The 26017-nt window shown below is 43.0% G+C and overlaps 1 protein-coding gene and 1 long non-coding RNA gene across 2 annotated transcripts in view; both read left to right on the top strand.

The window, feature by feature from the left end:
- Positions 1-26017, top strand: part of LOC141126935 (transmembrane 4 L6 family member 1-like) — an 88846-nt gene that overhangs the window by 49914 nt on the left and 12915 nt on the right. The window lies entirely within an intron of this gene.
- Positions 8146-22155, top strand: LOC141126934 (uncharacterized). The gene is made up of 2 exons (XR_012241464.1): positions 8146-19479; positions 19599-22155. It is a non-coding gene; the product is annotated as an uncharacterized lncRNA (long non-coding RNA).

Genomic DNA, 26017 nt, shown 5'->3' with positions numbered 1-26017 from the left:
ATCAGATTTTTAAAAAGTATGTTTTTTAATATATATTTTTTATTTTTAGGAAAAATGTTTTTTGAATTTTCAGGGAATTTTTTATGCATTTTAGAATCAATCTGGATATATATTTTAATTACTAATTTCTTCATATGATGGTTAAAAGTCCATATATCGTAAATATGCAGAACCATATGTGTGAGTATGACATTGTCGAGTTTTTAGAAGATATCTTGTCAAAAGGTGAAGTTCCATATCTAAAACAGCAGGGGGAGTATTAAACACTACATTGAATATGTAATGGGGAGATAAAATATATCTTTTAAATTTTAATGTATATTGTTTTAGTTAGGGAGTTACTTTTTTTATTATATATAGGATTCTATGGTTTTTTAAATTATCAGTATTGTATTAAAGAAACTTTTTAAATGGAGGAAGTATAGGAGTAAACCATAGTAGAAGTCCCTAGCATTTGCAGTGTGTGAGATAGCAGCAGCGGTGGATGAAGCATCTTACCGCTTTGCAGCTGATCGATAAAAAGCGATCCCATCTAGGAGGTTATGTGAGTGGAACAACTCTAGCTGATAGATAGTATCTAATTAGTGGTTAATCTCTGCGCAATGGATATTTAATTTCTCTTTTTACATGCCCGAAATCTGAGTGGAGGAGCGATTTAAGAAGAAGTGAAAGAAGGAAAGTAACACATTTGTTTTCACTAAGTTATATACTTTGTTTCAATATTATCATTTACTATATTATCACATACTATATTATTTACAATATTATCATGTGGCAACTCACCTCTTCATAGAAGGTTAATAGATTGGTTTGGCAAGAACAATTCTTCATGAATCTATGCTGGTTACTGCTAATGATACCGTTCTCATTACTAAAATCTTGTATATAGTCCCTTATCATCCCCTCCAAGAGTTTACATACTATTGATGTTAGGCTAACTGGTCTGTAATTCCTAGGGATGTAATTTGTGCCCTTTTCAAATATTGGTGCTACATTGGCTTTTCTCCAATCAGCTGGTACCATTCCAGTCAGTAGACTGTCAGTAAAAATTAGGAATAATGGCCTGGCAATTACTTGACTGAGTTCCCCAAGTACCCTCGGGTGCAAGCCATCTGGTCCCACTGATTTATTAATGTTAAGTTTCCCAAGTCTAATTTTAATTCTGTCATCTGTTAACCATGGAGGTGCTTCCTGTGATGTGTCATGAGGATAAACACTGCAGTTTTGGTTACTGAAGCCCCTCGATTTCCTCGTAAAGACTGAGGAGAAGAATAAATTCAATATCTTGGCCATCTCCCCATCCTTCGTAACCAGATGTCCTTCCTCATGCTTTATGGGGCCAATATGGTCTGTCCTCCCTTTTTTACTATTTACATACCTCAAGAATTTCTTGGGATTTTTTTTGCTCTCCTCCGCTATGTGTCTTTCATGTTCTATCTTAGCCGTCCTAATTGCACCCTTACATTTCTTGTTGCATTCTTTATAAAGTCTGAATGCTGATGATGATCCCTCAACCTCATTTTTTTGAAGGCCTTCTCCTTTGCTTTTATATGCATTTTTATATTGGAGTTAAGCCATCCAGGACTTTTGTTCGCTCTTTTCAATTACCCAATGGGATGAATTGGCTAATGCCCTGATTTAATATGCTCTTAAAGCAAACCCATCACTCCTCTGTGTTCTTTGTTCCTGAGATTTTATCCCAATTTATGTCTTCTAGCAAGGTTTGTAGTTTAGGGAAGTTGGCTCTTTTGAAATTCAGTGTCTTTGTATTCCCTTTAGGTTTCTTATTTGTGTGATTAATACTGAAGCCAATTGACTTGTGATCGCTGTTACCTAAATTACCCCGTATTGCCACATCCGTGATCAGGTCTGTATTGTTGGGAATTAGTAGATCCATTTGCGCTTTATTTCTAGTTGGTGCATCTACTATCTGACCCAAAAAATTGTCCTGCAAGACATTTAGGGACTGGCGAGCCTTAGATGAATGCATGGTTCTCTTCGCCCAGTCTATGTCTGATGATAACACTTCCCATCCTTACTGCTAATCCAAATTGTTATAGGAGATCTGTCTCCCCTTCCTCCCTCAGGTTAGAGGGCCTATAGCATACTCCCAGTAATATTTTCCCCTTAGCTTCATCCCTTTGGAGCTCTACCCATAAGGATTCCACCTCCTCCCTAGCTCCCTTAGTGATGTCATCTCTCACATTCATTTGTACATTATTCTTGATATATAGGCATACCCCTCCCCCTTTTTACCCTCTCTATCCCTGCAATAAAGGAAATACCCTTGAATGTTTGCCAGCCAATCATGAGAGCTGTTGAACCAGGTCTCCGAAATTCCTACAAAATCCAAATCCTCCTCGTACAACAGTATCTCTAGTTCACCCATCTTGCCTGCCAGGCTCCTGACACTTGACACTGAACTGGAGAAAAGTGGCTGTTTGGCCATTTTATTAACAAATAAAAAACCTCAATAATCAAAAAACAGTAACCGTAATGTATCACTAGAACTAGGTTGCAGGTCTTAGGAGGCATCCTATAACCCCATTCAGCTTGGGTATCGCCGTTAAACTCAATTATCCCCAGCTGCGCAGCACCGGCTCGGGGACAAACCCATTTCACTTCACTATCCCTAGCCGCGCAACACCGTCTCAGGGAAAAACATTACAGCTCCAAAGTGTTAATGCCTCCACAAACCCCCAACCGCCACACCTCTAGGCTAATAAACTGAAAAAAAATCCAAAATTGAAGGGTGGGAGGGTGGTATTTCCTTCTTCTTTGGATCCACCAGGAGTCTGCTGTTGTGTGCCGAGCCCACCACCTTCCTGAAAAACAACCAGCCAATCCTGATAACCTTCCCCTCCTCACACCCTGTAATTAACCCTTTCTTGTCAGTTATCACTGTCTCCCCTATCATGAAGCCATTTGCCTATTTTTTTCGCTTTTATTGCTACGGACCTGTCTTTAAGGTCGGATCAGACAAAGTGTTAGCTCTCTGACTATTTTCAGTGTACACAAAATCATATGTAATGGAAGAGTTTTATATTTTTTTATCTTTAAATTATTGTGTTATGCGTGCCGCATTACTACTCTCCATGAAGCACCCAAAGCTGTCCCAGGTCTTTTACAATCCTATAGTGTATACTATAAAAAAAGCGTGCAATGCACTGCTAAAGTGTTCGGGTTTGGCTTGCAGAAAAAGGTGGCAACCCTAGCTTTAAACTTCTCCACCACTTTAACCCTGACCTGCCTGGTGTGTTCCTTGGCCTTCATGAAGCTGTTTGTTCACTAAGGTTCTCTAACAAACCTCTGAGGGCTTCACAGAACAGCTGCATTTATACTGAGATTAAATTGCACACAGGTGGACTCTGTTTACTAATTAGATGACTTCTGAAGGCAATTGGTTCCAGTACATTTTAGTTAGAGGTATCAGAGTAAAAGGGGGGCTGAATACAAATGCACGCCACACTTTTCAGATATGTATTTGTAAAAAATATTGAACCATTTATAATTTTCCTTCCACTTCACAATTATGTGCCACTTTGTGTTGGTCTATCACATAAGATCTCAATAAAATACATTTACGTTTTTGGTTGTAACATAACAAAATGTGGAAAATGAATACTTTTTTAAAAAAAATTAGACATTGACATGATGCTTAAGGCAACATTCAATGGTCTAGTAATCCCAATAAAGGGTTCTGTGGGGTACAGTTATTAGTCTCACAAGCTAAATTTGTTTCTGGGTTTTTAAATCTTTTCTCAAAGACAGTTACCATTGTGGAAAGAGCAACTTGTATGAGTGTCTGAGCCATCATAGACTAAACACTATGAATACAGAATAGTTTATTATTTTTTCGGCTACTTTCACACTGAGGCGCTTTACAGGTACTACAGCGCTAAAAAAAACGCCTGCATAGTGCCTGTAAAGAGCCTCTCCTGTCTCTCCAGTGTGAAAGCCTGAGTGCTTTTACACTGGAGCTGTGCGCTTGCAGGACGGTAAAAAAAAGCAGCATCTTTGCAGCACTGTAGGAGCGGTGTAAACACCGCTCCTAAAACACCCCTGCCCATTGAAATCAATGGGGCAGTGCCGCTTTGCGGGCGGTGTTAACCCTTTTTCAGCCGCTAGCGGGGGTTAAACGCACCCCACTTGCAGCCAAATAGCGCCACTAAAACGACGTTAAAGCGCCGCTAAAAATAGTGGCGCTTTACCGCCGACGCCTGCCCGTGTATGAAAGTAGCCTTACTCTAGCTCGTCCATGGTGGCACACATGGGTTGAGACCTCTTCCCTTCAAAGTTCATAGAAGCAGTAATTATACGAGGTTTTTAATCCGATAATAGTAGATTTCTCTTAGGCTGCATTCACACCTGGGCATTTTGAATTGTGGGCAGAATTGCCGTGATTCTGCCAGGAAGTCCAAAACGATCTGCTAAAAATTACAGAGCACACAGCGCAAATGTCAGATGCTATTCATTTTAAGGTCACCTAAAAAAAGCTTTAGTAAATAGACAGTCCAGTACCTTAAAGTAGTACTTAATTCAAAAAAAAAAAAAAAAAAAATGTGAAGTCTTGTAAGGCCTCATGCACACACAAAAAGCTATCCAGATACCGCTCACTCCAAAACCGCTGTTCGGTATTTAGCACAATACCCTGCAAGTTTTGCTTGCTGGGCTTTGTGGTACACCAACAGATTTGGAGTGGAGAGGAATAGGACCTCTTTCAAGCTTTTCAAGGAGATTGGAGTCCTCTTTGGATAGCTTTTCACTCATTTAGGGAAAGACTATGTCAAGGGAGGGATGCAGACAAAACCCAGAGAAGAATAAGAGGAATACTGTACAGGGGATCTCTTTGCTGGCCAGTAAGGCTGGTTGCTGAACAGTTTCTGGCATCTCTACTTTGGGAGTGACAGACCTGGAACAAGCAAATTAATCAGAACTCCTGACACTTGTTACACATCAGTGCCTCCTATTACTGACGCCATTGGATGACCACAAAAGCAAAGGAATTAGAATTCAAATTGATTGTAAAGGCAGAAGGTTTTTTACCTAAAGCAGAAACACAGGTAATAGCTGCAGCCACCAGTAATCTGTGCACCTAGCCACAGCAAAAATCGAAATGCCTGTGCCATTTGCGCCTGCCCTAATCGCCAGTGTGAATGTTGCCTAAAAAGACCACAGTATACAGAGGAGCCTTGGCATAGGCACATATATTTGCAAAAGTGCACAAGTAAGCCATCGGTTTCAAACATAAGTTGTTAGATAGGGCCAATTTAGCGATTTTACAGCCTAGCTGGTAAGTGTCCCAGGAAATGTTTGTCTGTTTGTATTGTGCGTTGCCCTCCCATGTGCATTTTACTGCAAAGGCGAGTTATAAATTGGGGTTGGTTGCCATCTTTTTGTATAACAACAACCAGGGCATTCGCAACACTTCTACATTCAATTGAATGAGTTGCACAAAGCCTGCCGAGAGTGACATATTGGATCATTTTTCAGCTTTAAGGGGGGGGGGGTCCGCAATTTTCTCCTTGAAATAAAGGAATATCAAACTATGAAATATACTACACAGCAGTTTTGTTATTAAATGAAACTTACGAAGAACCTTCAGTTTGGCGTCGAGCTTTATGTGTCTTGGAATGACAACTTGCATATTCTCCATTCCACACTGCACATCCAGGTCCTCATCTTGTACAGCCAAAGTAATAAAAACCCCAGTGATTGCATAGTACGCACTGACTAGGGCCCTCAGCGACATGGCTCCCTTTATTCTAACACCTCACTTTATGCTAGAGGATATCCTACCTGGACTCTTATATTAGGAGTGTGTTGAGTACAGGACACCTGAGCAGGATTGCAGTTAACTCTTCCATAGACTGCACAGACAGTGTTTCAACTTTATTCATGGCACACAAGCCAGGGCTGACGTGGTTGCGTTAGGGGAAGCCCCGCCCACTTTTACTCATTCCTGCAGGTTAACCTGTTGTGTGCTCACTGGACACTCAGCACGGAGCATTGTACAAAGCTCAAACACACATCGCAGTGGCGGCCCGTCCATTAGCACCGCCCCCTCTCTCCTCGACACCCCCCTATATCTATAATGGATTCATCGTTCATGCATAGTATGAATCTATCCATGGCCACCGCGGCCACCACCTATTCAGGCGTGTTTTTTTAAGCACCTGATTACAGCCATAGGCTCTAATAGGCTTCAAAATAGGGTGGCTTGTGGCGTAGAGCATTGTGCCATGAGTCCACCCAAGTGTTACAACTGGGAATGAATTTTGGTGTCGGTGGCCGCCCCCCCCCCCCCCCCACTGGCCGCTACTGCACACATGCATGTGTATGTGTGTGTATATATATATATATATATATATATATATATATATATATATATATATATACACAAAATATATTGTCAAAAGTATTGGGATGCCTGCCCTTAAACTGCATTCACACCTGAGCGTTTCAAAGTTGCGCGTTTTTGCCACGACTTTGTACAGGTCATCAATGTAAAAAGCAGAAAAATGCCTGTAATCTGCCCCAAAGAAGCTTGTGTTCTTTTTTGAGCTTAAGGCGTTTTTCAGGCGTTTTGCTTCAGGTGACAAAACGCTCAGCTGTGAACAGGTCCCATTGAAATTAATGGAATTTTACTTGTTGGGCGTTTTTTTTTTTTTGAGCTGAAAACGTTCAGGTGTGAATGCAGCCTTACATGCACAAGAACTTTAACCACTTAAGGACCGGAGCATTATGCTGCTTAAGGACCAGAGGACTTTTTCCAATTTGGCACTGCGTCGCTTTAACTGCTAATTGCGCGGTCATGCAATGCTGTACCCAAACGAAATTTGCGTCCTTTTCTTCCCACAAATAGAGCTTTCTTTTGATGGTATTTGATCACCTCTGCCGTTTTTATTTTTTGAGCTATACACGGAAAAAGACCGACAATTTTGAAAAAAAATGATATTTTCTACTTTTTGTTCTAAAAAAAATCCAATAAACTCAATTTTAGTCATACATTTAGGCCAAAATGTATTCGGCCACATGTCTTTGGTAAAAAAAATGTCAATAAGTGTATATTTATTGGTTTGCGCAAAAGTTATAGCGCCTACAAACTAGGGTACATTTTCTGGAATTTACACAGCCTTTAATTTATGACTGCCTATATCGTTTCTTGAGGTGCTAAAATGGCAGGGCAGTACAAAACCCCCCAAATTACCCCATTTTGGAAAGTAGACACCCCAAGGAAATTGCTGAGAGGCATGTTGAGCCCATTGAATATTCATTTTTTTTGTCCCAAGTGATTGAATAATGAAAAAAAAAAAAAAAATTTACAAAAAGTTGTCACTAAATGATATATTGCTCACACAGGCCCAGATGGCCTAACCCCCCCCCCCCCCAAATGACCCCATTTTGGAAAGTAGACACCCCAAGCTATTTGCTTTGAGGCGTGTTGAGTCCATGGAATATTTTATATTTTGACACAAGTTGCGGGAAAGTGACAAATTTTTTTTTTTTTGCACAAAGTTGTCACTAAATGATATATTGTTCACACAGTCCATGGGCATATGTGGAATTGCACCCCAAAATACATTTAGCTGCTTCTCCTGAGTACGGGGATACCACATGTGTGGGACTTTTTAGGAGCCTAGCCGCGTACGGGGCCCCGAAAACCAATCACCGCCTTCAGGATTTCTAAGGGTGTAAATTTTTGATTTCACTCTTCACTGCCTATCCCAGTTTCGGAGGCCATGGAATGCCCAGGTGGCACAAACCCCCCAAATGACCCCATTTTGGAAAGTAGACACCCCAAGCTATTTGCTGAGAGGCATGGTGAGTATTTTGCAGCTCTCATTTGTTTTTGAAAATGAAGAAAGACAAGAAAAATGTTTTTTTTTTCTTTTTTCAATTTTCAAAACTTTGTGACAAAAAGTGAGGTCTGCAAAATACTCACTATACCTCTCAGCAAATAGCTTGGGGTGTCTACTTTCCAAAATTGGGTCATTTGGGGGGGTTTTGCCACCTGGGCATTCCATGGCCTCCGAGACTGTGATAGGCAGTGAAGAGTGAAATCAAAAATTTATGCCCTTAGAAAGCCTGAAGGCGGTGCTTGGTTTTCGGGGTCCCGTGCGCGGCTAGGCTCCCAAAAAGTCTCACACATGTGGTATCCCCGTACTCAGAAGCAACAGAATGTATTTTGGGGTGTAATTTCACATATTCCCATGGCATGTTTGAGCAATATATCATTTAGTGACAACAAAAAAAAAAAAATTTGTCTCTTTCCCGCAACTTGTGTCACAATATAAAATATTCCATGGACTCGACATGCCTCTCGCCTCTCAGCAAATAGCTTGGGGTGTCTACTTTCCAAAATGGGGTCATTTGGGGGGTTTTGAACTGTCCTGGCATTTTATGCACAACATTTAGAAGCTTATGTCACACATCACCCACTCTTCTAACCACTTGAAGACAAAGCCCTTTCTGACACTTTTTGATTACATGAAAAAATATTTTTTTTTTGCAAGAAAATTACTTTGAACTCCCAAACATTATATATTTTTTTAAAGCAAATGCCCTACAGATTAAAATGGTGGGTGTTTCATTTTTTTTCACACAGTATTTGCGCAGCAATTTTTCAAACGCATTTTTTGGGGAAAAAACACACTTTTTTAAAATTTTAATGCACTAAAACACACTATATTGCCCAAATGTTTGATGAAATAAAAAAGATGATCTTAGGCCGAGTACATGGATACCAAACATGACATGCTTTAAAATTGCGCACAAACGTGCAGTGGCAACAAAATTAATAAATTTTTAAAAGCCTTTAAAAGCCTTTACAGGTTACCACTTTAGATTTACAGAGGAGGTCTACTGCTAAAATTACTGCCCTCGATCTGACCTTCGCGGTGATACCTCACATGCATGGTGCAATTGCTGTTTACATTTGATGCCAGACCGACGCTTGCGTTCGCCTTAGCGCGAGAGCAGGGGGGGACAGGGGTGCTTTTTTTTTTTTTTCTTTATTATTTTTTTGCTTTTTTATCTTATTTTTAAACTGTTCCTTTCATTTTTTTTTTTAAATAATTTTTATTGTTATCTCAGGGAATGTAAATATCCCCTATGATAGCAATAGGTAGTGACAGGTACTCTTTTTTGAAAAAATTGGGGTCTATTAGACCCTAGATTTCTCCTCTGCCCTCAAAGCATCTGACTACACCAAGATCGGTGTGATAAAATGCTTCCCCAATTTCCCAATGACGCTGTTTACATCCGGCGAAATCTAAGTCATAAAATGCTTGTAGCTTCCGGTTTCTTAGGCCATAGAGATGTTTGGAGCCACTCTGGTCTCTGATCAGCTCTATGGTCAGCTGGCTGAATCACCGGCTGCATTCTCAGGTTCCCTGTTGAGACAGGAGAGCCAGAGAAAAACACGGAAGACGGTGGGGGGGGGGGGGGGCATTCCCTCCCACTGCTTGTAAAAGCAGTCTAGAGGCTAATTAGCTGCTAGGATTGCTTTTACATGAAAGCCGACCGCTGGCTGAAAAGAATGATACCAAGATGATACCTAAACCTGCAGGCATCATTCTGGTATAACCACTCAAAGTCGTGAATGGCGTACCTGAAGACAAAAAAATGGTTAACAATAAAGCACAGTAAACGGTAAAGTATAAAAAATTGCATACCTGAAAAGCAAACATGATAAAACATAATAACAATAAAACATTGCAGAATAGAATACAGTAAAAAAGAGCAGAACAATAGAGAGAATAGAGAGAGAGAGAACAATAAAACGACAACTATTTTTTTTTATTTTATATTTTTGTTTGTGTTTTTTTTTTTTTTTTTGACACTTTTTTTTTGTAACTGTAACTTTTATAACTGTAACTGGTTCCAGGTTCGGGTCTCTCAAAATGCGATGACATCTTGGGAGACCCTGTGAAAGTGCGCCTAGTCTGTGGAATGCTGTACCCTACGCTAATACTCAACTAGTGGATGGTAGTGTTCAAAACATTCACCAATGCAAAGACCAGGATTGACAGGACAGGAGGGACAATAATAGCGGGTGTCACGCCTATATCCGCGCTTGCTGCAGACACAGCATCTTTTTTGGGAGGGTTCGGTGGGTAGGGGTACTCGGGAGGACATAAAGAAAATGCCTCTCATGCAGCCGACTGCATTTGGTTGGGGATGTGAATGGGGGAAGTACGGGTGCTGCAGAAGTGGTGGGTTCCCAATTAGGATTGGCGAATGCAGCAGGAAGGACATTATGGGCACGACGGGCCTGTGTTTGTCTTTTTGGTGGCAGCGGGACACTACTTGTGCTTGCCACCTCACCAGCTTGAACTGCACTTATGGGACTCGCCACGTCACCAAGTATTACTGAAGTGCTGGTTTGACTACGACCGGGGTGTACTAGGCCGCTGGTGCTTGCCAGTTCACCAAACGCTACCAAAAAAACTGTTAGCGATCGCAGGGATCAGGCCTGACTCTGCGAACGCTGCAGTTATGCGTTTAGTGTTTTGTAAGTGTCAGTGATCGATCGATACTGCACTTGGGTGGGCTGGGATGGGCCGGGCGGAGGGGCAAAACGCAGGTGCTAGCAGGTATCTGGGCTGATCCCGATAACACTGCGTTTTTGGGAACCCTAAACTGCTGGGGACGCTAGTATAGATCTGATCGGATCAGATATCGATCCGTTCAGATACTATACCACTAAGGGAGGTGTACGCTGCGTGCGTGGGTGTTAGCGGTACTGGCGCTAACCTGACGCTGCTTGGGGCTGGTGCTTGCCAGTTCATCAAAACGCTACCAAAAAAATTGTTAGCGATCGCAGGGATCAGGCCTGACTCTGCGAACGCTGCAGTTAGCGTTTAGTGTTTTGTAAGTGACAGTGATCGATCGATACTGCACTTGGGTGGGCTGGGCTGGGCTGGGCGGAGGGGCAAATGCAGGTGCTAGCTGGTATCTGGGCTGATCCCACTAACACTGTGTTTTTGGGAACCCTAAACTGCTGGGGACACTAGTATAGATCTGATCGGATCAGATATTGATCCGATCAGATACTATACCACTAAGGGAGGTGTATGCTGCGTGCGTGGGTGTTAGCGGTACTGGCGCTAATCTGACGCTGCCTGGGGCTGGTGCTTACCAGTTCACCAAAATGCTACCAAAAAACTGTTAGGGATCGCAGGGATCAGGCCTGACTCTGCGAACGCTGCAGTTATGCGTTTAGTGTCTTGTAAGTGACAGTGATCGATCGATACTGCACTTGGGTGGGCTGGGCGGAGGGGCAAAACGCAGGTGCTAGCAGGTATCTGGGCTGATCCCGCTAACACTGCGTTTTTGGGAACCTTAAACTGCTGGGGACGCTAGTATAGATCTGATCGGATCAGATATTGATGCGTTCAGATACTATACCACTAAGGGAGGCGTATGCTGCGTGCGTGGGTGTTAGCGGTACTGGCGCTAATCTGACGCTGCCTGGGGCGACGCATATCACCGCCGGGCGATCAGGGGGCTAAATCTTTATTCGGTAATAAATGGCGGGTGCCCTGACACTATAAAAAATAAACGAACTAACCAGCGTCACCCGTAACGGTTATACGGTGATCAGTGGTGAAAGGGTTAACTAGGGGGCAATCAAGGGGTTAAAACATTTATTAGGTAGTATATGGGGGTCCCTGTCGCTATAAAACGCTGACGGCGAACCTAAATATTTACGTCCCTAACTAGCGTCACCAGTGACACTAATACAGCGATCAGAAAAATGATCGCTTAGCGACACTGGCGACAGGGGGTGATCAAGGGGTTAAAACTTTATTAGGGGGGGTTAGGGGGGTACCCTAGACCTAAAGCGGGCTAACCCTAACTGCCCTAACACACTAACTGTCACAAACTGACACCATGCAGTAATCAGAAAAAAAAAAAAAACTGCTTGGTGTCAGTGTGACGGGGGGGAGGGGTGATCGGGGGGGATTGGGGGTATAAAGTATGCCTGGCATGTTCTACTGTAAGTGTATGTGTTGTGCAACTCACATTGATGTCTTCTCTCCTCGGCGCCGGAACGGAAACTGCCGAGCCGAGGAGAGATGACATCACATCCCCTGCCTGTGTGTACTACACACAGGCAGGGGAGGATTCTCATTGGCTGGGAGTGATCGTGAGGGGGGGCCACGATCGGATGGCCTCCCCCTCATCTCTGATCGCTGCCAGACCAACGGCGACCGCCTCAGGCACCGGGGGGGTCCGATTTTGCCTGCCCGTGCCATTCTGCTGACGTATATCAGCGTGAGGTGGTCGTCAAGTGGTTAATGGCATCACCAGTCTTAGTCTGTAGGGTTCAATATTGAGTTGGCCCACCCTTTGCAGCTATAGCAGCTTCAACTCCTCTGGGAAGGATGTCCACAAGGTTTAGGAGAGTGGACCTTGCTTTGTGCACTGGTCTAAATCATTTGGTGGAGGGGGGATTATGGTGTGGGGTTGTTTTTCAGGGGTTGTTCTTGGCCCCTTAGTTTCATTAAAGGAACTCTTAAGACGTCAGAAAAACAAGACATTTTGGACAATTTCATGCTCCCAACTTTGTGGGAACAGTTTGGGGATGGCCCCTTCCTGTTCCAACATGACTGCACACCAGTGCACAAAGCAAGGCCCATAAAGACATGGACTTATCAAGGATGGTGGAAAATTAACTTCAAGTGCAAATATTCACATTATAACCAAAACATATAAAGTTAAGTGTAACAATCTAAAAAATAAAAATTCCAAAGTGCTATAATGGAGTGAACCTCCCAACTAAAAAGTTGTTGCACTTGAAGTTCATTTGTATTGCAATTATCTGTAGAGGGGTTTCCACCATCCCTGCTAAGTGTAAAAAAAATGTATGTCTTATTCTCATTTTGATGTGTATTACATGTGAAATCACATATCACTGGAATTATTACACTTTGAAATATCTATAGGAGGGGTTTCCACCATCCCTGATAAGTTTAATTTTTTATGTCTTTTTTTCAGTTTGATGTGTATTAGATGTGACATTACATATCATAGAGACCGATATTGTGCTAATATTGAAGTATATTGAGATTTCCATTGATTAGAGGGTTCCACAATTATTGTTAAGTTATTGATTAGTAAGTTAGCTCTGCACTTTTTTTTGTGGTGTGGGAACACATAACAGTGCTTAGCGGCAGGTCTTTTACTGACACTTTATTATTTTACCTCCAGTAGTTTTTTGTAAATAGTAGTGTGGTGATACCTATTATACTAAAGATCGGCATGTGGCATTAATAAACATCAACAGATTTCAGTTATGCCCCACCAGGGCCCCCCCACCCCCATGGACAATGTGCCTGTCTGCTGAGTTCATCTCCCCATCCCTGCACTCAGTGCACTGATGGGCGCTGATTGGCAGCACTGATGGGCGCTGATTGGCAGCACTGATGGGCACTGATTGGTGCCACTGATTGTCAGCACTAATGGCCACTAATTGGTGGCACTGGTTGGCAGTGATAGGCAGTGCTGATGAGCACTGATAGGCAGCACTGATGGGCACTGATAGGTGGAACTGATTGGAAACACCGATGAGCACTGATAGGTTGCATTGGTAGGCGGCACTGATTGACATTGATAGGTACTGATATGCAGCACTGCTGGGCACTGATTGGCACTGATAGGCAGCACTAATTGGCACTACTGATAGGTGACAATGATGGGAAGCACTGATAGGTGGCATTGGTTGGCACTGATAGGCAGCACTGATGGGAACTGATTGGCGCTGATAGTCAGCACTGATAGGCACTGAGAGAGCAGAGGGGGAGTTTCACATTGAGCAGATAGTAAGGCTTGCAAGAGCCGCTCAGTGTGTGAAGCTGTCAGCTAATATAACTGCCATTCACTCAAACGGACTGTCCTATGTATTATTATACTATGTAACTATGAGGTCAATTCACTTATGCCGCGTACACACGATCGGAATTTCGGCCCACAAAAGACCGATGAGATTTTTTCGTTGGAAAATGCTCCATCGGACTTTTGCTGGCCGAATTCCAGCCAGCAAAAAATTGAGAGCATGTTCTTAATTTTTTGGTCGGGAAAAGTTCCTATCCGAAAATGCGATCGTCTGTGGCAATTCCGACATGCAAAATTCCTACGCATGCTCGGAAACAATTCGACGCATGCTCGGAAGCATTGAACTTCATTTTCTTGGCTCGTCGTAGTGTTGTACATCACCGCGTTCTTGCCGGTCGTCATTTCAGCGAACTTTTGCGTGACCGTGTGTATGCACGGCAAACTTGAGCGGAATCCCGTTGAAAAAGCCATCATATCTTTTTCCGACGAGAAATCCGATCGTGTGTACGCAGCATTAGAGTTAAGTAACGGCTCTTACAGTGCGGTAAAATACTGCATGTGGTAATAATTGTGCAAGTGTTCAATTCATTAAGAATTTTCTGTCAAATGCCGAATGCGGTATCTGTTCGAGCCATCGGTAATTACCGCATTATCTGACGTGGTAACTCACCGTATTGTGCTGGTCGCTAAGAAATGGGCCAGAAAGCCAGCCGCCACGTCCTTAACTGCTTGCTGACCAGCCGCCGCAGTTTTACTGCGGCAGAATGGCACGGGCAGGCGACTCGCTGTCATGTTACGTCGCTCCTTCTGGTGGCAACTAGGGGCACGCGCGCCCGCTGCTCGCTCTCAGAGCCGATGCGAGTGCCCGGTGGTTTCGATGACCGCCGGGCTCCTGCGATCACGAGAACCCGGATCTCTGTGTGTAAACACAGAGATCCCGCTTCTCTGAGGGGAGAAGAGACAGATCGTCTGTTCATACAAAGTAGGGAACACCGTTAACCCTTTGATTGTCCCCTAGTGTTAACCTCTTCACTGCCACTGACATTTTTACAGTAATCAATGCATTTTTATAGCACTGATAACTATATAAATGCCAATGGTCCCAAAAATATGTCAAAATTGTCAGATGTGTCCGCCATAATGTCGTAGTCCTGATAAAATCGCAGACCGTCACCATTACTAGTACAAAAATAATAATAATAAAAATGCTATAAATCTATCCCCTATTTTGTAGACGCTATAACTTTTGCGCATACCAATCAATATACGCTTATTGTGATTTTTATTACAAAAAATATGTAGAAGAATACGTATCGCCCTAAACTGAGAAACAATTAGCTTTTTAAGAAAAAAAAAAATGGGGATATTTATTATAGCAAAAAGTACAAAATATTGTGTTTTTTTTCAAAATTGTTGCTCTTCTTTTGTTTATAGCCAAAAAATAAAAACCGCAGAGATGATCAAATACCACCAAAAGAAAGCTCTATTTGTGGGAAAAAAAGGACGTCAATTTTGTTTGGGTACAACATCGCACAACCGCACAATTGTCTATTAAATCGACGAACTGCCCAATCGCAAAAAATGGCCTGGTCATTGAGCAGCCAAATCCTCTGGGGCTGAAGTGGTTAAAGTGGTGATCCACCCAAAAATGGAACTTCCACTTGAAGTGACATGCGCAGTGCGTGCCTAGCTGTGAAGCCACAGCCTGGTGCCCACAGCACCGCGGAAAGGAGGGGGAGAGGAACGAGGCTTCGTATGCCCGCATTGCTGGACCCTGGGACAGGTGAGTGTCTGATTATTAAATTTTTTTTTTAAGTTTTTTTTTTCGGCAGAACTCCGCTTTAACAAAGGACGACTCATCAGCTGTCAGCGGATTCCCCGCTGACAAATTATTGTAGAAAAAAAAGCAGACAATAAAAATGTAAAAAAAACGGCGTGGCCCCCCACCCAATGCATACCAGGCCCTTCGTGTCTGGTATAGATTTTAATGGGAACCCCACACCAGAAAATGTTGTGGGGGTCTTCCCCAAAATCCATACCAGACCCTTATAGGAGCATGCAGCTGGGCAGGACAGGAATGGGGGGGAGACGAGCAAGCAGCCCTCCCACCTAGAGAATGCATTAGGATAAAAAAACCTTCTGACTTTACAACCACTTCAAATACTTGGCGCCCGCTCTACAACCTGGGCTTAAAATGCCAGGAGGGCAACCATGGACGTCCTCCTGTTCTCGCGCTGCCTGCGCGCCCCCTGGGTCTATGATCGGGTCACTGCAGGCCCTATGCCACGTAATCAGCTGTCAGCCAATGACAGCTGATCACAGAAGTAAAAAGAAGCTGGTTATCATTTTTTTCTTTTCCTCACGCTGTCTGCGTGAACAAAAAAAGAAAGCCGTTAACCTGCTTCTGTTAGAGGGACATTGGTCCCACACAGTGCACATCAGTGCCGCTAATCAGTGCCCACTAGTTCCACCTATCAGTGCCACATCCCTATAATATACACCATGCAATAAAGGGAAAATTGGGATTTTAAAGGTGCAAACAAGGTGACACAATATTTTTTATATAAAATTTTCACATTTATTTTGGAAAATTAATAAATAAAAACATGGTTGTAAAAGAGTTTACATGCAATGTACTGGAACAATTTATAAATAGTGCAACTGAAGGATTGATTTCTCAAACAACAACTAAACAAAACATGTTATTAAAAAATAATACAAACAACTTATTAACAGCTTATTAATAAACAGCAAACATAAAAACATATTTACACAAAACGGCTTAATAATAAAAACCTATTTACACAAAACAGCTTAATAATAAAAACATATTTACACAAAAAGAAACAAATTTACACTCACACACTATTAAATTTATTTTACATATTTCTCCTTCTTGATATAAATGCCATTATATATTTACTTCTCGCTTTGACTTTGCTCTCTATCTCTCTCTATCTTTGCCCTAACACGCTCTTCCGTCAATTAAAGCGACGCAGTGCCGAATCGCAAAAAATGGCCTGGTCATTGGGCAGCCGAATCGTCCGGGGCTGAAGTGGTTAATTGTGAGCTGTAAAGTTTGTCTTTGATGTGTTTGCTAATCAACTTCATGAGATTAAAAAAAAAAAATTTTCTTAGCCTGGATTGTGTTTAAATTGAGGGTCGGGGTTTGTAGTCTCTCTTTTTTGTTGTCATTAAAATGTTTCTTTCTATGGTATCTTGTCAGGAAACGGTTTTCTTTCCTTGCTGAAGTAAGCACGCTTGTTTTTGTTTAGTTGTTTATTTTTGTGTAAATATGTTTTTATTAATAAGCTGTTTGATTGTATGATTTTTTAATAAACAAAAATTTACACTCACACACTATTATTATTAATAATTTATTACAAAACTTCCATTACAAGATCTTAGACGCTGGCCAAATCCCCCCTTGCTGGTATATCCCATCGACTCCTACAATGTTCCAAATGCCATACTTGTATTTCATATAATTTGATCGATTGATTAATATATTTATCTCTCTCTGGCTCTGTGGTCTCTCTTTTTGATCTGTCTCTCTCTCTCTGTTTCTCTCTCTCTTTGTTGTCTCTCTCTTTGCCATAACACGCTCTTCCCTGGCCTTTTCTTCTTCCCTTGCTCTTATTTCCATTTCTCTCTCAATTCTTTCCCTCTTTTCACGCTCTGTCTCTATGGTTTCTTCTTCCTCTTCTGTATTCTCTCTGTATTCTGTATATAGACCACTGTGGTCCCCACATATGCATAGGACAGGACACTGTGGAAAAGAAAAGGATTTATTAGTGGATAGAACACAGGAGTTTCACCTTCAGCTACATCACATACAGCCTGTCACTTCTACAATATTTATCAGTTTAGGACTTTATGTCATAATTGATTTATAAGTTTCCCCCAAAAAGCCAATTTTTATCATCAGGTACTTTTTATCATATAAGAGGTCAGCCTCATAGCTGGCTTAGAATTTGATGTACAGTAAAGGGAGGGCTGCTGTTAGAAATCACGGGGCCCCATACAGCCTACCTGACGGGGTCCCCTTTTCCCTGCTAAAAGTGACTGAGATCATAGATTTTTCGGTCCCTTTCTCTGTAGCCTCAGCTGCACAGATGAATGAATAGGAAGTGCTCCGAGGTTTCCTGCTCATTCACAAACTGAAGCATAGTAAACACAGTTTACTATGCTTCAGTGATGAATGGACACAGGAGTGATTGTTACTGATCACTCACTGTGTTTATTCAGGAAAGGAAGGGGCCGGTAAATTACATTTAATTGCGGTGGCTAGACCTCAATCAGTTAACCACTTGCCGACCAGCCGCCTTCATTATACTGCAGCAGGTTGGCACAGTCCCGCAAACTGTCGTACCTGTACGTCGGTCCCTTTAAGCGTGAGGCTGTAACCCTTTCCCCATTCTATCTGAAATCCATGAACTGTCTTGCTTGGTGTTCTGCTTTAATATCGTTAGATTTTTAACCACTTAAGGACCGGGCCTATTTTTCAAACTCGTTGTTTACAAGTTAACCGCTTGCCGACCAGCCGCCGCAGTAGTACTGGGGCAGCATGGCTCGGCTGCACAAATCGTCGTTATGTTACGTTGGTAACATAAAGAGTATGAACAGCGATCTGTTAGTTTCCCTGCACAGTCCCATCCCCCTTCAGTTAGAACACACTATAGGACACACAATAACCCCTTCCCTGCCCCCTAGTGGTTAACCCCTTCACTGTCAGTGACATTTTTACAATAATCAATGTTTTTCAATCGCACTGATCGCTGTATTAATGCCAATGGTCCCAAAAATGTGTCAAAATTGTCCGATGTGTCCGCCATAATGTCGCAGTCATGATAAAAATCGCTGATCACCGCCATTAGTAGTAAAAAAAAATTATCAACAAAAAAGCCATAAAACTATCCCCTATTTTGTAGACGCTATAACTTTTGCGCAAACCAATCAATATACGCTTAATGCGATTTTTTAAAAATTTTTTAAAAATATGTAGAACAATACGTATCGGCCTAAATTGAGGGGAAAAAAACTTTTTTTACATATTTTTGGGGGATATTTATTATAGCAAAAAGTAAAAGATAATGCGTTTTTTTCAAAATTGTCGCTCTTTTTTTGTTTATAGCGCAAAAAATAAAAGCCGCAGAGGTAATCAAATACCACCAAAAGAAAGCTCTATTTGTGGGAAAAAAAGGACGTCCATTTTGTTTAGGAGCCACGTCGCACAACCGCGCAATTGTCAGTTAAAGCGACAGTGCCGAATCGCAAAAAGTGCTCTGGTCTTTGGCCAGCCAAATGGTCCGGGGCTTAAGCGGTTAAAATCAGATTCATTAATTACTTAGCACCCCCAAAAAATCACTGATGAGCACTGATAAGGCGGCACTGACAGGCACTGATACGGTGGCACCGATGAGGTGGCACCAATGAACGGGCACTGATGGGCACTGACGATGGGCACTGATATGCGGCACTGATGGGCACTGGTAGGTGGCACTGATGGGTGGCACTGATATGCAGCACTGATGGGCATTGATATGCGGCACTGATGGGCACTCATGGGTGGCACTGGTTGGCACTGATGAGCACTGATAGGCGACACTGATGGGCACTGAAAGGCGGCACTGCTGGGCACTGATAGGGTGGCACAGATAGGCGGCACTGATAGGCGGCACTGCTGGGCGCTGATAGGTGGCACTGCTGGGCACTGATGGGCACTGATACGTGGCACTGATGGGCACTGATATGAGGCACTGATAGGCATCCCTGGTGGCACTGGCAGTGGTAGGCATTGGAGTGGGCACTGATTGGCAGCTGCCTGGGCACAGATTGGCAGCTGCCTGGGCACATAGTGGTATTTCCCTGGGGGTCTAGGGGCATACCTGGTGGTCCAGTGTGGATGGCTTCCTTGGTGGTCCTGGGCGGCTTCCCTGGTGGTCCTGGGTGGGATCCGAGGGGGGCTGTGCTGATAAACAATCAGCACAGACCCCCCCCCCGTCAGGAGAGCAGCTGATCGGCTCTCCTCTACTCGCGTCTGTCAGACGCAAGTGAGGAAAAGCTGATTACCGGCTCTTCCTATTTACATTGTGATCAGCCGTGATTGGACATGGCTGATCACATGGTAAAGAGTCTCTGTCAGAGACTCTTTACCTAGATCGGTGTTGCAGGGTGTCAGACTGACACCCCGCAACAACGATCGCCACGACGCGCGTCCCCGGGGGGCGCGCAGCGGCTCGATATTCCTGATCACGTCATATGACGTCCAGTCAGGAATATCAAACCACTTTGCCGCCGTCATTTTGTAATAGGGCGGGCGGCAAGTGGTTAACTATAACTAACTAATCAGTATAACATTACAGGATACTTACGAAGTTTACTGTGAGGGACCTGTATATAGTTGCCATTTTCTTCCTTCGAGCACGAACAGCTGCGGAGGATAATACAGACATACAACCTCATTGTATTATTTATGTCTTATATAGAGCGGCGCGCTGCAAGCAGGGTGGATATACATCAATGAGCTTTTCTTTATTTTTTAATAAAATAAAATAAAAATTCAGATTTTTTTTAATTAAAAATCTATTTTTTTTATTTTTATCAAATTTATTTTAATAAAATGCTTTTGGAGTTAAAATCTAAAAGATAGTTTTCTATTTAAGATACATTAATAATTTAGTTTATTCAGCATGAAATGGAGCTTAGTTATGTAGCATGAGGCTGTATATTCTGCAATATTTACATTTTGGTAAACTCATTCAATGAATCCAAGCTCTGCAAGCTGAGATAACATGCACTGCATTGATGTATTCACACAATTTCACAGTAACCATCAGATAAAACAAAGTTCAGGAATATTCTTTTATCCCATTGTTTTGCAAATCTATGTACACTACAAACTGTATGATTGAATTAGTTCTGATATCGCTGTTTTACTAACTGACAGCTTAGTATTCTAAATAGGAAACCTTCATTTTGTTTGCAGATAAAGGTTGCTCTTTAAAAATTATGATTTCAATTATTATTATTATTATACAGGATTTATATAGCGCCAACAGTTTGCTCAGTGCTTTACAACATCGGGGAAAACAATACAATTACAATACAATTCAATACAGGAGGGATCAGAGGGCCCTGCTTGTTAGAGCTCACAATCTAGAAGAGATTCAAGCCTTTTTGCTAGTGATTTAAATCAAATCCCCCCTGGCTGCAAGTGCCCAAAATGTGTGCGTACCCTGGATGATTATTTTTTTAATAAAAATAGTTTTAAACGATAAAATACTATCCAACCTAATCTTTCATATATGCACCGAGGATAACATCACTGAACAGCCCAGGATCCTGCATTGTCCATATAATCTAGAGCTCAGGGGTGGTTCTACTGCGTGATTAGACCAAACTTAAAGTGGGGTTCCACCCAAAAAAACAAAAATACATGAAAAATCCTAAAAACAAAAAAACATTTGGATATTTTTTTTTTTTTTAACTTACCTCTAAATGCCTGTTGCTAGGGTGTCCCTCGTAGTCTGCCCCTTCCAGTGCCTGGGCTGGTGACATCACTTCCCCCCAGGCACAGGAAGGGCTCCGCTCTGCTCCCTCCCTCCTGTCAATCATCTGACCATTACAGGTCCCAGGTGACTGAGCGGCACCACTCGCGCATGTGCAGTGGGTGCCAGGCTGTGCAGCCACAGCCCGGCGCCCACAGTTGCAATGCCGACGCCGCTGAACGGAGGGGGAGACGAGTGGGGCTTCGATCCCCCGCATCGCTGGATAGGTTTTGAGCACCATCACAAGGATTCAAACTATATTGAATATCTCATAAGGACTTTCTTTGATGAATCATGTATTTTGAACACCTAAATGATTAAGAATTAATTGTATTTATATCACTAGCATGTCTGTACTTTAATAGTATGCATTATTGACTTTATTGATTAATATTTTGTATTGGATATATTTTTTTTTTTCATAGAAGGGACTTTTGTCTACAGTGTACAGCGTGGCACATTGGTTTCATTTATTTAAATGAGTATGTGTGTTTGTTAATTTAAAAACTCATACGTCACTGGGAAGGTCTGACCGAATGATCTGAATCTCTTGTTCCGGTAACAGTCCAGGTATAACTCTCCCTAAGGCAAGGTGTCCCCACTCATAATGTAGCTATTGCTAGTATTTTTTTGCATGCTATGCCACTATTTATGATTTGAATATTGAACAACAATCTGTTCTGCCTTGCCTACATTTGATTGTATTACGTTTCTATGTATTGAGATCTGTTAAAAATTTAATAAAAATATTGAAAAGAAAAAACTCATATGTCTCTTTTAATCTATATGTGTATGGCCAGCTTTAGCCATGGCTGCCTAAATTGGGATCTGGTGCAGATCACAAAAAAAACAAGATTTTTTTAATTTTTTTTTTTTTTTTACTCAAAATAATCCAGATTTGGCATGCTGTCTTTTGCGCTATGATTTGTGTACATTTTAATGTTAGATCCACTTCATGTTTCAATTTCAGTATGTTGCAAACACGATTTACCCTTTAGGCTTGGTTCACACTAGGGGCGGCACGACTTGCATTTCGCCTCACCAAGGCGACCTGCACACGACATCCACGGCGACTTGCAAAACGACTTCTGTATAGAAGTCTATGCAAGTCGCCTCAAGTCGCCCCAAAAGAAGTACAGGAACCTTTTTCTAAGTCGGAGCGACTTGCGTCGCTCCTATTAGAACGGTTCCATTGTACAGAACGGGAGGCGACTTGTCAGGCGACTAGGTCGCCTGACAAGTCGCCCCTGTGTGAACCGGCACTGAGGGCTCATTCACAAAAGCCCCGATGGGCAGCGCTGCCCAACACAGACAAGGCAAAATGTCTTCCAGTTCACAAAATGAGCTGCTTTGCGTATTTGGTAAAACCAATAGGACTTGTTGCATTTTTATGCAGCACATTCCAACAGGCTGCCATGCAAAAAATTAAACTGAAGGTTAAAAAAAAAGCAGCAATGCAATTTAACCACTTCAATACAGGGCACTAAGACACCTTCCTGCCCAGACCAATTTTCAGCTTTCAGTGCTGTCGCAGTTTGAATAACAATTGCGCGGTCATACAACACTGTACCCAAACTAAATTTTTATCATTTTGTTCCCACAAATAGAGCTTTTATTTGGTGGTATTTGATCACCTCTGCGGTTTTTATTTTTTGCGAAACAAATAAAAAAAGACCGAAAGAGACTCTTTACCTAGATCGGTGTTGCGGGGTGTCAGAATGACACCCCGCAACAACGATTGCCGCGATGCGCGCCCCCGGGGGCGTGTAGCGGCTCAATATCCTGAGGACGTCATATTATTGAAACCACTTTGCCGCCGCCATTCTGCTATATGGTGGGCGGCAAGTGGTTAACAACACTTTGTGTGCGCCCACTGATGTGAATGAGCTCTTTAATCTTACAATATTTCAACCAATATTGAGTGGCTGATAAAGGAGGGAAAACTTTGTAGTTATCAGAGATAGAGATCATTTTTAGAGGTGCACCGAAATTTCGGATGCCGAAAATTATCATCCGAAAACGGTGTTTCTTCATTCGGCCAATGGAAAAAAACAGCCGATACCGAAAGGGGGCAGGGTCTGCCCCATGTGACGCCCATTGCGGGAGTGTCCACCAGGCGTGCCCAGTCCTCCACTCCCTCCTCCTCCCCTCCTCGCCACGATCTCCGTGTGTCATAGAGCTGAATTGTCCGGGAGGCCGTAGTAACAATGTCTCGCCTCCTGTGATAGACGGCACACTGATCCAATGGCGGGACATTGTTACAGCTGCCCTGGCAATTCAAATCCAGCTCCGTGACACACGGAGATCACCGCTCTGATCCGGGCACAGGCAGGCTGCATATGACGGGCACTGGTAAGGCTGCTGGGCACAGGCAGGCTGCATATGATGGGCACCGGTGAGGCTGCTGGGCACTGATAGGCTGCATATGACAGGCACTGGTGAGGCTGCTGGGCACTGATAGGCTGCATATGACAGGCACTGGTGAGGCTGCTGGGCACTGGTAGGCTGCATATGACGGGCACTGGTGAGGCTGCTGGGCACAGGCAGGCTGCATATGATGGGCACTGGTGAGGCTGCTGGGCACTGATAGGCTGCATATGACAGGCACTGGTGAGGCTGCTGGGCACTGATAGGCTGCATATGACGGGCACTGGTGAGGCTGCTGGGCACTGATAGGCTGCATATGACGGGCACTGGTGAGGCTGCTGGGCACTGGTGAGGCTGCTGGGCACTGATAGGCTGCATATGACGGGCACTGGTGAGGCTGCTGGGCACTGATAGGCTGCGTATGACGGGCACTGGTGAGGCTGCTGGGCACTGATAGGCTGCATATGACAGGCACTGGTGAGGCTGCTGGGCACTGACAGGCTGCATATGATGGGCACTGGTGAGGCTGCTGGGCACTGATAGGCTGCATATGACAGGCACTGGTGAGGCTGCTGGGCACTGATAGGCTGCATATGACTGGCACTGGTGAGGTTGCTGGGCACTGGTGGGCTGCATATGACAGGCCCTGGTGAGGGGGGCAGGGGAGTAGGTACCTACGTTTGACAAGTACCCAGTTCCCACTTCCTCTCGGACCGCCTAGGCAACTTGAGCGGAAGTTCACCTCTCCCTCTCCCTCCCTGCAAACCTCAGTCACAGGTCCCAGAAGATTGCCTGGCCATTGAGGAGGTGCTGAGCAACACGCGCATGCGCACCAGGCTGTGAAGCTGCAAGCTGTCACAGCCAGGTATCAAGTAAATAAGTGTAGCGCTAAATCTTAATTGTGCGTTACTGGGCAAAGCCTGACAGAATGAATATCTGTGAGGACAACAGCCCAATAATGTGCATTTAATGAAACACAAAATCAATCGTGTGTAATAATAGTGAGGATAAAGTGTGTGAAAAAGTTAAATCGATAAAGTATACATATCGGTCCTGTATACGCTGGTAACCAGTACTAACAGGGTCCGATCACCATGGGATAGTGATAGGAAAAAATATATTATAGGGGTAGTTGATCACTATAAATCCTAAATTACTTTGTACATATGTGAAAAATTGAGTTTACATAAACTTATATGAAGTGTGGTGACACATATAAATAAGAAAGATGAATAAAAATAATAAGACACTATAACAGCATACACCGCTGTCAAAACCAAACGTCCAGCATGTACTTAGAGGTAGCTGACATGGCTAAAAGTCCAACATCAGATAAATGAATAAACATCTAAAGATGTGGTTGGAAGGTCTACAGCAACCAAAACTATCGGTGTAGGGCCTTAGATCCGGGGATGACGTCCACAGGATCAGATGTCCTGCATATATGTAGACGGGATAGGAGAAAATACCCTTACCGGCAATGGTGGACCCCTCAGCCAGCGGCCTAGGGGTCAGACAAGCTTAAGGTATGGGAGGTGGTTCCACGGCAGCTGAAGATGTTGAAGGAAAACTGCAGCACTCACCAACCGAACCTCTCTGGTTACGGCGACTCCCGGTATCCAGAATGCAAATCAGGAACTACTTATAAAGGAAGCCGCTTCCATAAATTGAATGTAGATCCTCAGAAAGAATGGGAATCAAAAAGAAGACCTCCCCATAGTGTGAATCCGCTTATTGGAAAGCATTTATTAAAAAATCGAGAGCAATACAGTACACCATGACCTAACACTAGAGTCAGGTGTAAAACGATAAAAAGCGCTTAAAATAAAATAAAAGTGGCAAGACAGGCAAAACCAGGTCTAATTTCTTGAGACCCTAACATTCCAGAAAAGTACAAATACCCCCCAAATGACCCCTTTTTGGAAAGAAGACATTCCAAGGTATTTAGAAAGATGCATGGTGAGTTTTTTGAAGTTGTCATTTTTTCCCACAATTCTTTGTAAAATCAAGGTTTTTTTTTTCATTTTTTTTTTCACAAAATTGTCATATTAGCAGGTTATTTCTCACACACAGCATATGCATACCACAAATTACACCCCAAAACGCATTCTGCTATTACAAGTATGGCAATACCACATGTGTGAGACTTTTCCCCAGCTGGCCACATACAGAGGCCCAACATGCAGGGAGCACCTTCAGGCGTTCTGGAGCACCCAGGCCAATTCTGACATTTCTCTCCTACATGTAAAAATCATCAT

Source organism: Aquarana catesbeiana, linkage group LG02, assembly GCF_042186555.1.
Source record: "Aquarana catesbeiana isolate 2022-GZ linkage group LG02, ASM4218655v1, whole genome shotgun sequence".
NCBI classification, from domain to species: domain Eukaryota; kingdom Metazoa; phylum Chordata; class Amphibia; order Anura; family Ranidae; genus Aquarana; species Aquarana catesbeiana.
Note: the sequence above shows the minus strand (reverse complement) of the source record. Positions and strands in the feature narration are given on the sequence as shown.